General features: G+C 36.7%; 1 long non-coding RNA gene across 2 annotated transcripts in view; it reads right to left on the reverse strand.

The window, feature by feature from the left end:
* Positions 1–16,032, reverse strand: part of LOC114486980 (uncharacterized) — a 39,529-nt gene that overhangs the window by 4,243 nt on the left and 19,254 nt on the right. For both annotated transcript variants that reach the window (XR_003681522.2, XR_003681519.1), the window contains 2 exons: positions 9,689–9,855; positions 1,101–1,173 (listed from right to left, as the gene is read on the reverse strand). This is a non-coding gene — a long non-coding RNA (uncharacterized lncRNA). The remainder of the gene's footprint in view (positions 1–1,100; positions 1,174–9,688; positions 9,856–16,032) is intronic.

Here is a 16,032-nt window from a genome sequence, read left to right on the forward strand (position 1 = left end):
TGAGGTGGATGGACCTAGAGTCTGTCATACAGAGTGAAGTAAGTCAGAAAGAGAAAAACAAATACCGTATGCTAACACATATATATGGAATCTAAAAAACAAACAAAAAAATGGTCATGAAGAACCTAGGGGCAAGACGGGAATAAAGACACAGACCTACTAGAGAATGGACTTGAGGATACAGGGAGGGGGAAGGGTAAGATGGTACAAAGTGAGAGAGTGGCATGGACATATATACACTACCGAATGTAAAATAGATACCTAGTGGGAAGCAGCCGCATAGCACAGGGAGATCCGCTCAGTGCTTTGTGACCACCTAGAGGGGTGGGATAGGGAGGATGGGAGGGAGACGCAAGAGGGAAGAGATATGGGGACATATGTATATGGATAACTGATTCACTTTGTTATATAGCAGAAACTAAACCATTGTAAAGCAGTTATACTCCAATAAAAATGTTAAAAAAATTAAAATTAAAATTAAAAAAAGAAAGGAATGAACAGATGTAAAATGGCTACCATGTGAAAAGCCCATTGAAGAGAACTGGGTGATTAATACACTACACACAGGCTGGGACAATATGATTTATCTCCATCTCAGAATGGAAAACTACAATGCAGGAAATGAGGTTAACATGAAATATGTAGGAATCCTGACAAACAACAGAATAAGGGATAATATATGTTTAAATTTAGGGCACAAATTAAAGTGAGGAACCAAAATTCTGCTCGTAAAGAATCCACAAATCTACTGACAAATTTTGGCAAGTAAGCTGAGCTGGAATTCTTCCCTAGCGAACTTGGAATATTTCTCTAGGTCAAGGCAAACCATAAATCTAGAATGAAATGACCCACTGCATTTCTTAGTAAGATAATGATGCTTTACTGGTGGCAAAGAAGATTTTACAGAGAGGGCAAGGGCAGAAAATGGAAGCCACTTAGATTTTTCTTTGTGGTAGACACAGAGGAATAATTTAGGGTTCCCACAGAAATAACTGCACTCAGATGATAAGTCACTGCAGAAATTAAGAAAGATAACTAGAACCAAACTTGCTATTTGACAATATTCTAATAATACTATTAATAATCAAAAGATTACTTACCAGGTGTCAGAGTGGTAGGCATGTATTCTCTTTCTACAGTTGAAGAAACAGGCTTAGAGTAGAATGAGGACAACTGTCAAAGAAGAAGATTAATACATGGCTCAGATCTCTGATGTACTAAGAAGAGCCCTAACCATCTAACCATCTAAGAGATCTAACCATCTTTTGGGCGTGGGCATAAATGTTTTATCCTTTCAATAACCTAATATGTTATCACTATATTTGAGATGAGAAAACTAAAGCTCCATAAGTAAAGTAATTTCTTTAAGGTCACACAAAGCTGCTCAGGGGTAGAAAAGGGATTTCTGTGCTGGAGCCTTTTTGTACTAGCTCACAAGAACAGATTTTTAAATTTCCAAGAATTTTGCAGGTGATCAGTAAACATAACCACTCTAAAACTGTATAGCACAGGAAACTATAGTCAATATCTTGTAATAACCTATAATGGAAAAGAATCTGAAAAAGAACATGGATATGTGCGTGTATATATATATATATATATATACATATATATGTATAAATAACTGAATCACTTTGCTGTACACCTGAAACTAACACAACATTGAAGATTAACTATACTTCAATTAAAAAAATTTTTAACGGGGAAAAAAAAAAGGAAAAGCTCTTCACAATTCTACAGTATAACTCGGTCTGGGGAAAGCAGTGTTTTCCTACACTTAGAAGAAAAATATCTCCATTTTTCCTATTCTCACTTCTCAAGATCAAGGTCCCCAGCTTTCCAGAAGTCATTAAACAGCTACAATGTCATTATGTTAACACTTTATTAGCACAATCCTTTTGTAAAAAATCAAGAGCAGCATCAGGTGGATATTTCATTTCTTAAATAAATTCATGGCTTTTTATCTCTCATTTTGGATTTTTTGTAATGTAAAATTTTATTGATGTATATATACAGAAAATGCACACTTTTAAGTGTACATTTCAACTAATATTCACAAAATGAGCACACCTATGTAACAAGCTTTCAGATTAGGAAATTGAACACGACTAGATCTTCAGAAGTCCTCGTGTGCCCATCCCTTTCACTAATTTTCTCTCAAAGGTAACAACCACCTTGAATTATAACTCCATAAATTCGTTTGGTCTGTTTTTGAACTTTATATAAATAGAATCATACAAATTTATATATTATTGTATTGAGCTTCTCTCATTCAACACTATATTTATGAAATTCATATATATAGTTGCATGGGGTTGTAGTCTGTTCATTCTCATTGCTATAAAGCATTCCACAACTTATTTATCTTCAATTTTTTTTTTTTTTTTTTTTTTTTTGTGTGGTACGCGGGCCTCTCACTGTTGTGGCCTCTCCTGTTGTGGAGCACAGGCTCCGGACGTGCAGGCTCAGCGGCCATGGCTCACGGGCCCAGCCACTCCGCAGCATGTGGGATCTTCCCGGACCGGGGCACGAACCCGTGTCTCCTGCATCGGCAGGCGGACTCTCAACCACTGCGCCACCAGGGAAGCCCCTTCAATTTTTGACAGGAGAGATGCTGCTATGAACACTCCTATGTATCTTTTTAGCAAACATATGGGGGTCATTTCAGAATTATTCAGATTTATTGGCTGTAGTTTTGAGGACTCTGAATGGAACTTAAAAATATATCATTTTTCTCTTTTCAGTGTGTATTTTTTTTTATTTGATGTTTGGTTAATACTTGTGAACATCTGCTCTACATATCCTGTTAAATTTTTCCCTAACAGTATTTCTAGTGATTGCGTCAAGAAATGGCCAAGCCTTGACCTCTTTGAACATGTTAGTTACTACATGTTACAGGAATTCAACAGTAGTCAAATAAGATGTCAGTATAGGCTTCTGCTGATGGATGTATGCAGACTAGGTTCACAACCAATGAAAAGTGATGGATAATATTTATTTTTAAAAAATCTTCTTAAATGCATTGACAAACTGGCTAGAATAGACTGTAAGGAATACTCAGGTCAAAAACTAAAAGGGAATAGAATAGATGGACAACAAGGTCCTACTGTGTAGTACAGTGAACTATATTCAATGTCCTGGGATATACCATAATGGAAAAGAATATAAAGAAGAATGTATATATATATATATATGTATAACTGACTCACTTTGCTGTACAGCAGAAATTAACACAATATTGTAAATCAACCATACTTCAAATAAAAAAAAAAAAAAAGCAGAGCATGCAGGGAGGAGAGAACACTGATGCTGCTTCCATCTTGAGGGCAGGCACTGAACTGGATGAACAGGAGCTTTGATATGCACAGCCTTCTGGGGCTGGGGTAGAGGAGATAAAACCCAGGGCCTGAACAGACAGTAGAGCTAGGACCCAAAGCGTACACCCTCAATGGAAGGATGAACTAGAATAACCCCTATCTCCCAGGGGATGGCAAAGACAATTGCCAATGCGTGAAAGAAAAAAAGTTGTAATAAAAAATAACCCCATATTAGTCCATAAATCTCAACAAGTTTCAAAGGAATGGTATTGGACAGACCACATAGCTTAGAAATCAACAACAAAATAATAACCAGAAATATCCCATAGTTGAAAATAAAGAACTATACTTCTAAATAATCAATTATTCAAAGAAGAAATTATAACAGAAATTAAGAAATTAGACAACATTTAGAACTAAACAGTAATGAAAATTCTACATGTCAAAGCTTTTGGCATGCAGCTAAAACAATAATTAGAGAGATATACAGCTTTTGTTGCACAGATTAGGAATGAAAAAAGGCTACACATTATTGAACAAAGAATTCCAATTTAAGAAATTAGGAAAAGAACAGCAAAATAAATCCAAAGAAAGATGGAGATAAGAAATAATAAAGATAAAAGCAGAAATTTAAAATCAGGAAACAAACTTACAATAGTGAAAATTAACAAAATTTGGTCCTTTGAGTTGATTAATAAAATTGACAGACCTCAGGCTTCCCTGGTGGCACAGTGGTTTGAGAGTCCGCCTGCAGATGCAGGGGACGCGGGTTCGTGCCCCGGTCTGGGAAGATCCCACATGCCGCGGAGCGGCTGGGCCCGTGAGCCATGGCCGCTGAGCCTGCGTGTCTGGAGCCTGTGCTCCGCAACGGGAGAGGCCACAACAGTGAGAGGCCCACGTACCACAAAAAAAAAAAAAAAAAAAAAAAAAAAAAAAAAAAAAATTGACAAACCTCTAATGAGACTAATAAAGAAAAAAAGAGAAGAGGTACAAATAAACAATATTAGAAATGAAAAAGGAAACATAACTACAGATACTATAGACAGTATTAAAAGATATGAACAACTTTATGAGAGTAAATTTTAAAACTTAGATGAAATAGACAAATTCCTAGAAAATTAAAACTTACCAAAACTGACTCAAGAAGAAATGAAATATCTGAACCCTCCCCAAGAAATTGACTTAATGACTAAAAACCTTCCTACATGAGAGAGAATAATGGGTTCTCCTTTAAAGCCTCTAGGTTTTGGGGTAGTTTGTTGCACAGCAATAGATAACCAAAGTAGCAACTATATTTGTTATAAAGAGCTCTAGGTAAATACTTAATGATACTAAAGAAATATTATTAATTTTAGATATGACCTTGGTATTAAGTTTAAAACAAGTCCTTATCTTTTAGAGGTACATTTTTAAGTATTTATGGATGAAATGATATGAACTCTGTAACTTCCTTTGAAATAATGTACCTAAGGGTTACATGAAACAAGACTGAACATGTGTTGATAACTGATGGAGTTGGGTGGTAGGTGTAGGAGTTCATCATATCTTTCTCTTAATTTTTGTGTATATTTCATAACAGAATTTTTTAAGTTCCCAGAGATGACAAATATTTTATAAATAAATAAATAAATAAATAAATAAATAAATAAATAAATAAATATATATATATATATATATATATATATATATATATTTTGGCGGTACGCGGGCCTCTCACTGCTGTGGCCTCTCCCGTTGTGGAGCACAGGCCCAGTGGCCATGGCTCACGGGCCCAGTCGCTCCGCTGCATGTGGGATCTTCCCGGACCAGGGCACGAACCCGTGTCCCCTGCATCGGCAGGCGGACTCTCAACCACTGCGCCACCAGGGAAGCCCTATAAATATTTTTTGATGTATTCCATAGTTAATTTAAAAATTTAAAAGTGAATTCAGCATTGCCAACATAAATTTAATACAACTTCTTAATTTGGATACTTCTCATATCTATCTTTTATTTTTGAAGACACTTCAAGTACTTTTTATTTTTATTTATTTTTTTATTGAAGTATAAATGACTTACAATATTATGTTAGTTTCAGGTGTATAGCATAGTGATTAGATATTTTCATGCATTACAAAATGATCACCATGATAAGTCTAGTTACCATCTGTCACTACACAAAGTTAGTACAGTATTATTGACTGTATTTCCTATGCTGTACATTATATCCCCAGGTCTTATTTATTTTATACCTGGAAGTCTGTACCTCTCATCCTCTTCATCTATTTTGCCCAACCCTCTACCCCCTTCAATCTGGAAACCACCAGCTTGTTACCTGTATCTATGAGTCTATTTATGTTTTCTGTTTTTTTGTTTTGTTTTCTTCCCCCACATATTAGTGAAATCATGATATTTGTTTTTCTCTTTCTGATTTATTTCACTTAGCATAATATCCTCCAGGTCTATCCATGTTGTTGCAATGGCAGGATTTCATTCTTTTTATGGCTGAGTAATATTCCATTGTGTGTGTGTGTGTGTGTATATATATATATATGTATATATATATATATATAAAATCTGCTTTATTTATTCATCTATCTATGGACACTTAGGTTTCTTTCACATCTTGGCTACTGTATAATAAATAATGCTGCAGTGAACATTGGGGGTGCATATAACTTTTCAAATCACTGTTTTCGTTTTCTTCAGATAAATACCCAGAACTGAAACTTCAGGATCATATGGTAGTTCTATTTTTAATTTTTTGAGAAACCTCCACACTGCCTTTCATAGTGGCTGTACCAACTTATGTCCCTCCAACAATGCATGAGGGTGCCCTTTTCTCCACAATCTTGCCAACATTTGTGATTTCTTGTCTTTTGATAATAGCTATTCTATTAGGTGTGAGGTGAGATCTCACTGTGGTTTTGATTTGCATTTTTCTTATGATTAGTGATGTTGAGCATCTTTTCATGTGCCTGTTGGCCATCTATATGTCTTCTTTAGAAAAATGTCTATTCAGCTCTTCTGCCCATTTTTAAATTGGATTATTTGGGTTTTTATATTGAACTGTATGACTTCTTTATATATTTTGAATATGAAACCCTTATGGGACATATTGTTTGCAAATATCTTCTCCCATTCAGTAGGTTGCCTTTTTGTTTTGTTGATGGTTTCCTTTGCTGTGCAAAAGCTTTTCAGTTTGATGCAGTGCCATTTGTTTATTTTTGCTTCTGTTGCTTTTGCCTAAGGAGACAGATTTTTTAAAACATTGCTAAGACCTATGTCAAAGAGCATACTGCCTATGCTTTCTTCTAGGATTTTTATGATTTCAGGTCTTACATTTAAGTCTATAATCCATTTTCAGTTTATTTTTTTATATGGTGTAGGAAAGTGGTCTAGTTTGATTCTTTTGCATGTAGTTGCCCAGTTTTCCCAACACCATTTATTGAAGAGGCTGCCTTGTCCTCCACTGTTTATTCTTACCTCTTTTGTTGTAGATTAATTGACCATATAAGCATGGGTTTATTTCTGGGCTCTCTATTCTGTTCCATTGATCTATGTGTCTGTTTGTGTGGTAGTACCATGCTGTGTTGATTACTATAGCTTTGTAGTTTAGATTGAAATAAAGGAGTATGATGCCTCCAGCTTTGTCCTTCTTTCTCAAGATTGCTTTGGCATCTTTTGTGGTTCCACACAGATTTTAGTATTATTTACTCTAGTTCTCTGAGAAATGCCACGGGTATTTTGAAAGGGATTATATTGAATCTGTAGATTGCTTTGGGTAGTATGGACATTTTAACAATATTATTTCTTCCAGTTCATAAGCATGGTGTATCTTTCCATTTATTTGTGCTGTCTTCAATTTCTTTCATCAATGTCTTACAGTTTTCAGAGTACAGGTCTTTCATCTCTTTTGTTAAGTTTATTACTAGGTATTTTATTCTTTTTGATGCAATTGTAAATAGGATTATTTTATTAATTTCTCTTTGTGATTGTTCATTATTAACTGCAACAAATTTCTGTATATTAATTTTGTATCCTGCAACTTTACTAAATTCATTTATTCTAATAGTTTTGTGGTTGCTGCTTTAGGGTTTTCTATATATAGCATAATGTCATCTGCAAATAGTTACAGTTTTACTTCTTTCTTTCCAATTTGGATGACTTTTATTTCTTTTTCTTGTGTGATTCTTGTGCCTAGGACTACCAATACTATGTTGAATAGAAGTGGCGAGAGTGGGCATCCTTGTCTTGTTCCTGATCCTAGAGGAAAAGATTTCAACTTTTGACCATTGAGTATGATGTTAGCTTTGACCTTGTCATACATAGGCATACCTCAAAGATATTGTAGGTTCAGTTCCAAACCACTGCAGTAAAGCAAATATCACAATAAAGTGACTCACACAAATTTTTTGTTTCCCAGTGCTTATAAAATTTCTGTTTATACTATACTGTACTCTATTAAGTGTGTAATAGCACTATGTCTGAAAAAGTGTACATACCTTAATTTTAAAATACTTTATTGCTAAAGAAGGCTAACCATCATCTGAGCCTTCAGCAAGTTGCAATCTTTTTGTAATAGTAACATCAAAGATCACTGATCACAGATTACCATAATGAATATAATAATGAAAAAGTTTGAAATATTGTGAGAATTACCAAAATGTGAAACAGAGACATGAAGTGAGCAAATGCTATTGGAAAATGGCACAGATAAACTTACCTGACACCAGGTTGCCACAAACCTTCAATTTGTGAAAAACATAATATCTCTGAAGCACAATGAAACAAAGTACAATAAAACAAGGTATGCCTGTATGGCCTTTAATATGTTGAGGTATGTTCCTTCTATATCTACTTTGTTGAGAGTTTTTACTTTAAATGGATACTGAATTTTGTCAAATGCTTTTTTGTATCTATTGAGATGATCATATGATTTTTATTTTTAGTTTATTAATGTGATGTATCACATTTATGGACTTGAAAATGTTGTAACTTCCTTGAATTCCTCGGATAAATCCCACTTGATCATAGTGTATGATCCTTTTAATGTATTGTTGAACTGGTTTGCTAATGTTTGAGAATCTTCACATCTATGTTCATCAGTGATACTGGCTGATAATTTTCTTTTTCTTTTTTTTTTTGTGGTGCCCTTGTCTGGTTTTGATACCAGGGTAATGTTAGCCTTGTAGAATAAGTATTCTTTCCTCTACAATTTTTGGAATAGTTTGAGAAGGATAGGTATTAACTCGTCTTTAAATGTTTGGTAGAATTCACCTGTGAAGCTATCTGGTCCTGGACTTCTGCTTGGGAGTTTTTTGATTATTGATTCACTTTCATTATTGGTAATCGGTCTGTTCATATTTTCTATTTCTTCTTGACTCACTGTTAAGTGATTGTACATGTCTAGGAATTTATTCATTTCTTCTAGGTTGTCTTTTATATTGGCGTATAATTGTTCGTAGTAATCTCTTATGATCCTTTGTATTTACATGGTGTCGATTGTAACTTCTCCTCTTTCTTTTCTGATTTTATTTACTTGGGCCTTCTTTGTTTTTTTTCCTTGATGAGTCTGACTAAATGTTTAACAATTTTGTTTATCTTTTCAAAAAACCAGTTCTTAGTTTCATTGATCTTTTCTATTGTTTTTCAGTCTCTATTTCTTTTATTTCTATTCTGATCTTTGTGATTTCTCTCCTTCTATTTACTTTGGGTTTTGTTTGTTCTTGTTTTTCTAGTTCCTTTAGGTGTAAGGTTAGGTTGTTTATTTGAGACTTTTCTTGTTTCCTGAGGTAGGCTTGTATCACTATAAACTTCCCTCTTTCAGCTGCTTTTGCTGCATCTCATAGATTTTGGATTGTTGTGTTTCCATTTTCATCTGTCTCCAGGTATCTTTTTATTTCCTCTTTGATTTCTTCAGTGACCCACTGGTTGTTTAGTAACATGTTGTTTAGCTTCCATGTGTTTGTGTTTTTTGCACTTTTTTCCTGGGGCAGGTGTGGGTGGGGTGCCCAGGGTGTGCTAAGCTGGAGCCACCGTGAAGGGATGGCTGGAGGTATAGGCCAAGGGCCTGGGGTGCACTAGGGCAGCCTTGGTATGCCAGCTAGATGAGTGGACCATGTTCCCTTGTACACTATCAAGGTAGAGGGGGATTGCCAAAAATGGCAATCTCTGGCACCTCCTACCCTGGAGAGAGTCCCAGAAGTTCCCTGCCCATTCGGCAGATGCTCTAGGGTTTGTAAGTGGATTTCTCTCATGTATAGTCTAGATGCCCTTTAAACTGCTGGGTTTTTTTGTTTTTGTTTTTTTGCTCTTCCCCAGGGCACATGGGCACCTCAGTGACATCCCTACTACAGGTCCCATTGATACTGTGTCTCCATCTCTCCTACCTGTCTCTGTGTGGTCCCTCTATGGTCAGTTGTGCAGAAGCTGTTCAATCAGCCCTCAGTTCTTCTTCAGGAGAAATTGCTCTGTATGTAGGTGTAAAATCAGTGTGTCCACGGGAGGTGAGTTCAGGGTCTTCTTATGCTGTCATCTCAGAGGAACTCTTCAAATACTTTTTAGAATGAAATGGATAGGAAGAAAAAAATTATGTATACTGATTACTAAAACATATAGCAAATCATTTTACTGGTATGAAATATATCAAACACCCCTCCACCCACCCCTGCAATCTTCTTGCCAAGACTGAATCCTTGAGTTCAAAACAGCCTCTTCCTAGGATACCAATACTGACAACAATTTCATGTACAATTTCCAGTATCAATTTCCCACTAGAATGCATGTCACTCCCTTCAGAACAGGGACCTCATTATATTTACTTTGTGTGCATAATCCCAGCAGAGTACCTAGTCCATGGTTCAGGCTCAACAAATTGCAGGGTTATGTATTGCATTTCACCCACTCCTACCTCTCTCACTAGCTTAGGGTGAGGCTTAAAAGTGATGAAAGTAAAAGACTTATAAATTGAATGTTTAATTGCACCAGATCCTCTGTCCCAGGTAGAAAGCAGGCAGTTCTCATCTTTTGAAAGAGCCTTCTTTGAGTGGAGGAGGAGACTCCTTCCCTGGCTCACTCCACTTCCACAAGCAAATGGAGCGTTTCTTTGTTTCTTCACTCACTAGCTGGGCCTCCCCAGTCTGGGGTGGAGAGGCTAGAGCCAAAGGAGGACAAAACCCTGGCTTGCTGCCAGTCACACCACAGCTGTCTCTGTGGGGACATGTTACTCAGAGCATATTTTGGCATAAACTCAGTCACTTCAGTTAATTCAGAAGGGGCATGGTGTGAGCTCCTGGGAGGGAGCCACAGAATGTCCAAAGGGCACAAAATAATGGGGATTTTCTGTGTGGTCTCACCCAATTTATCTTCTCAAGTAGCTCAAACACTACGTGGAAATACTCAACCTCCATCCTCCCTATGCCTTTGACAAGGTAAAAGGAGTTTAAGAGCTTTTTTTTTTTTTAAATTTAAAGTTCTGCTTCTTTTGCCCTTCCATAGTCAAGACAAAACAAAATAATGGATTATTATGCTTCATGGGGGCATGAAATAATTTCAGTTAAATTTGAGATTCGTGTTTAACATGTCAGTTTGTCATTGCAAATTGACTTCTCTGTGCAGATCAAGAAACAAAAGAGGTTTTTGGAATGAATGCCAAAGGAGCTGAATAACCAGCCATCATGGGTGGATTAAAAAAAGCCACAATTGAGAGGGAGTCTACACATTCTGTTTTTCAGCTGTTTAGATGAATTTTCAGGACTTTTCCTTTGTCTGGTAGATGTTTGTTTTTCTACATGGTTTAAGTAGGATTAATTCAAGCATTTTACACCTAGGACCCTCTGAAAGACAATTTTACATTTGAATATATTTAAGTCCCTAGGTCCACCTCTTTCCTTCCTGCAACTGTGATAGCTCAGCTTCTCATACCCTCCTGTTGTGACTCTGGCCAAGTTCTCCCATCTCTCCTAGAACACAAGTGTACAATTTAGTCAACCCTAGTCCATAGGAACCAATCCTTATAGCTCAGAAATGTTATTATAGCTTCCAGAAAGGACCTCTCCACCATAGTCCCAAAGATCAATTTACTCTTTAAACCAATAAGCCCAATTCATCGGGGTAATCATGAACCATATATATTTTATTACCTAGCTGTAGGAGATATTCCTAAAAGGAAATGTGTCATAGAGCTATATACATGGTGACAAGTTTGGGGGTGGTGGTGGTTTATTTTGTTGTTGTTGTTGTTTTGCTCAAGAGGGAATTGGTGTTTCTTGAAAAACTGGAGGGAAGGACAAGCACTCTTACCACTCCTTACCAACCACCTTTGCTCTCTGGGTCTCCTTTGTCAGCTCAGTACTAGTAGAGAATTGCTGTTCACTGTCTACACACATGGCAACCAGATCTGACCCATGTGTGTATGTGCCTTTGAGATGGAGGGGAAATAGGAGACTCCCAAGTTCAGATCAGTTGCTTTGATTCCCATTTCCACTGTGGATTGGCTCATTTGTGCTTACTACTCTCAATCATCCATTTTGGTTAGTGAACAGGTCATACAATGAATTCATATGGCCTGAAATGGTATGTGAATGTGTATGTGTGTTAATTAGGTAATTTAGAAATAGCATATTTAAAAAATAAACCAGCAAGAGCCTGGCACTGATGTTCTGTAACTAGGTTTCCTATTGCCTTGAACAGCTATTATGATCACTGGTGGCCAAATGAATTCAAAAGCAAAACATGTACAACACAGACTAATACAATCCTTTCCCAGGTTCCGGAGAACAGCTTGTGGTGGCTCTGTTTCATCAAAGGAAGCTCTGATCTGTTGCAAGAATAGCTTTTGCTCATTCTGCTGATGAATTAGTTGTATTAATGTGCCAGAAAAAAGCAGCGATATGGGGACAATTTCTATAAAACCTGATGTTTCATCCAAATGTGATTAACAGAGCCAAGAATTTTTGTCCTTGCTACTGTGAAATAACTCAGAGCCAGTGGTTGAGTTAATCAGAGCTAATATTTTGTCCACATTTGAACAAAGCATCAGTTGATTTTCCTTCCTTTCTGCATAATAGTTTTTGAGAGAGACATTTTGTTTTTTCAGTTTGAAGATTTTTTAGTGAGGATAAGAGTATGGAATTACCAGATTAGAGATAAATTTGGAGATGCAGGGGATCAACAACTATGCAAATTTTGTGAAAAACTGGTTATTAAATACATATTCCAGGCCAACCACTGAGGCAGAGCTGTGGAGCCCCAATCCCAAGTCAGCCACTATCCAAGAGCTGGAAACCTGATTCCTTTCTGACTTGCCCATCCTCCAGCCGTGTGGCTGACAGGGTATTGGTGCTCTGGCCGGGTGTCAGGCCTGAGCCTCTGAGATGGGAGAGCCGAGTTCAGGACATTGGACCACCAAGACCTCCTGGCCGCACGTAGTATCAATCGGCGAGAGCTCTCCCAGAGATCTCCATCTCAACGCTAAGACCCAGCTCCACTCAACAACCAGCAGCTCCAGTGCTGGACACCCCATGCCAAACAACTAGCAAGACAAGAACACAACACCACGCATAAGCAGAGAGGCTGCCTAAAATCATAATAAGTTCACTGACATCCCAAAACACACCACCGGACGTGGTTCTGCCCACCAGAGAGACAAGATCCAGCCTCATCCACCAGAACACAGGCACCAGTCCCCTCCACCAGGAAGCACACACAACCCACTGAACCAACCGTACACACTGGGGGCAGACACCAAAAACAACGGGAACTACAAACCTGCAGCTGGCGAAAAGGAGATCCCAAACACAGTAAGTTAAGCAAAATAAGAAGACAGAAATACACAGCAGATGAAGTAGTAAAGTAAAAATCCACCAGACCAAACAAATGAAGAGGAAATAGGCAGTCTACCTGAAAAAGAATTCAGAGTAATGATAGTAAAGATGATCCAAAATCTTGGAAATAGAATAGAGAAAATATAAGAAACGTTTAACAAGGACCTAGAAGAACTAAAGAGCAAACAAACAATAATGAACAACACTATAAGTGAAAGTTAAAATTCTCTAGAAGGAATCAATAGCAGAATAAATGAGGCAGAAGAATGGATAAGTGACCTGGAAGATAAAATAGTGGAAATAAGTACCACAGAGTAGAATAAAGAAAAAAGAATGAAAAGAATTGAGAACAGTCTCAGAAACCTCTCAGACAACATTAAAAACACCAACATACGAATTATAGGGGTCCCAGAAGAAGAAGAGAAAAAGAAAGGGATTGAGAAAATATTTGAAAAGATTATAGTTGAAAACTTCCCTAATATGGGAAAGGAAATAGTCAATCCAATCCAGGAAGAACAGAGAGTCCCATACAGGATAAACCCAAGGAGAAACACGCCAAGACACATATTAATCAAACTATCAAAATTAAAAACAAAGAAAAAATATTAAAAGCAGCAAGGGAAAGGCAACAGATAATATACAAGGGAATCCCCATAAGGTTAACAGCTGATCTTTCAGCAAAAACTCTGCAAGCCACAAGGGCGTGGCAGGACATATTTAAGATGATGAAAGGGAAAAACCTACAACCAAGATTACTCTACGCAGCAAGGATCTCATTCAGATATGATGGAGAAATTACAACCTTTACAGACAAGCAAAAGCTAAGAGAATTCAGCACCACCAAGCCAGCTTCACAACATATGCTAAAGGAACTTCTCTAGGCAGAAAACACAAGAGAAGGAAAAGACCTACAATAACAAACCAAAAACAATTAAGAAAATGGTAATAGGAACATACATATCGATAATTACCTTAAATGTAAATGGATTAAATGCGCCAACTAAAAGGCATAGACTGACTGAATGGATACAAAAACAAGACCTGTATATATGCTGTCTACAAGAGACCCACTTCAGACCTAGGGACACATACAGATTGAAAGTGAGGGGATGGAAAAAGATATTCCATGCAAATGGAAATCAAAAGGAAGCTGGAGTAGCAATTCTCATACTAGACAAAATAGACTTTAAAATAAAGGCTATTATAAGAGACAAAGAAGGACACTACATAATGATCAAGGGATCAATCCAAGAAGAAGATATAACAATTGTAAATATTAATGCACCCAACAAAGGAGCACCTCAATACATAAGGCAAATGCTAACAGCCATAAAAGGGGAAATCAACAGTAACACAATCAGAGTAGGGGACTTTAACACCCCACTTTCACCAATGGACAGATCATCCAAAATGAAAATAAATAAGGAAATACAAGCTTTAAATGACACATGACCTAATTGATATTTATAGGACATTCCATCCAAAAACAACAGAATACACTTTCTTTTCAATTGCTCATGGAACATTCTCCAGGATAGATCATATCTTAGGTCAGAATCAAGCCTTGGTAAACTTCAGAAAATTGAAAACGTATCAAGTATCTTTTCCGACCACAACATTATGAAACTAGATATCAATTACAGGAAAAAAACTGTAAAAAATACAAACACATGGAGGCTAAACAATACACTACTAAATAACAAAGAGATCACTGAAGAAATCATAGAGGGAATCAAAAAATACTTACAACAAATGACAATGAAAACATGATGACCCAAAACCTATGGGATGCAGCAAAAGCAGTTCTAAGAGGGAAGTTTATAGCAATACAATCCTACCTCAAGAAACAAGAAAAATCTCAAATAAACAACCTAAACTTACACCTAAAGCAATTAGAAAAAGAGCAAAAAACCCAAAGTTAGCAGAAGGAAGGAAATCATAAAGATCAGATCAGAAGTAAATGAAAAAGAAATGAAGGAAACAATAGTAAAGATCAATAAAACTAAAAGCTGGTTCTTTAGGAAGATAAACAATATTGATAAACCATTTGCCAGACTCATCAAGAAAAAAAGGGAGAAGATTCAAATCAAAGAATTAGAAATGAAAAAGGAGAAGTAACAACTGACACTGCAGAACTACAAAAGACCATGACAGATTACTACAAGCAACTATATGCCAATAAAATGGACAACCTGGAAGAAATGGACAAATTCTTAGAAAAGCACAACCTACCGAGACTGAACCAGGAAGAAACAGAAAATATAAACAGACCAATCACAAGCACTGGAATTGTACCTGTGATTTAAAATCTTCCAACAAACAAAAGCCCAGGACCAGATGGCTTCACAGGTGAATTCTATCAACCATTTAGAGAAGAGTTAACACCTATCCTTCTCAAACTCTTCCAAAATATAGCAGAGGCAGGAATACTCCCAAACTCATTCTAAAAGGCCACCATCACCCTGATACCAAAACGAGACAAAGATGTCACAAAGAAAGAAAACTACAGGCCAATATCACTGATGAACATAGATGCAAAAATCCTCAACAAAATACAAGCAAACAGAATCCAACAGCACATCCAGAAAGTAGGCATAGAGGGAACTTTCCTCAACATAATAAAGGCCATATATGACAAACTCCCAGCCAACATCGTTCTCAATGGTGAAACTCTGAAACCATTTCCACTAAGATCAGGAACAAGACACCACTATTATTCAACATAGTTTTGGAAGTTTTAGCCACAGCAATCAGAGAAGAAAAAGAAATAAAAGGAATCCAATTCGGAAAAGAAGAAGTAAAGCTGTCACTGTTTGCAGATGGCATGATACTATACATAGAGAATCCTAAAGATGCTACCAGAAAACTACTAGAGCTAATCAACGAATTTGGTAAAGTAGCAGGATACA

The sequence above is a fragment of the Physeter macrocephalus genome, chromosome 10, assembly GCF_002837175.3.
Source record: "Physeter macrocephalus isolate SW-GA chromosome 10, ASM283717v5, whole genome shotgun sequence".
Taxonomy (NCBI): domain Eukaryota; kingdom Metazoa; phylum Chordata; class Mammalia; order Artiodactyla; family Physeteridae; genus Physeter; species Physeter macrocephalus.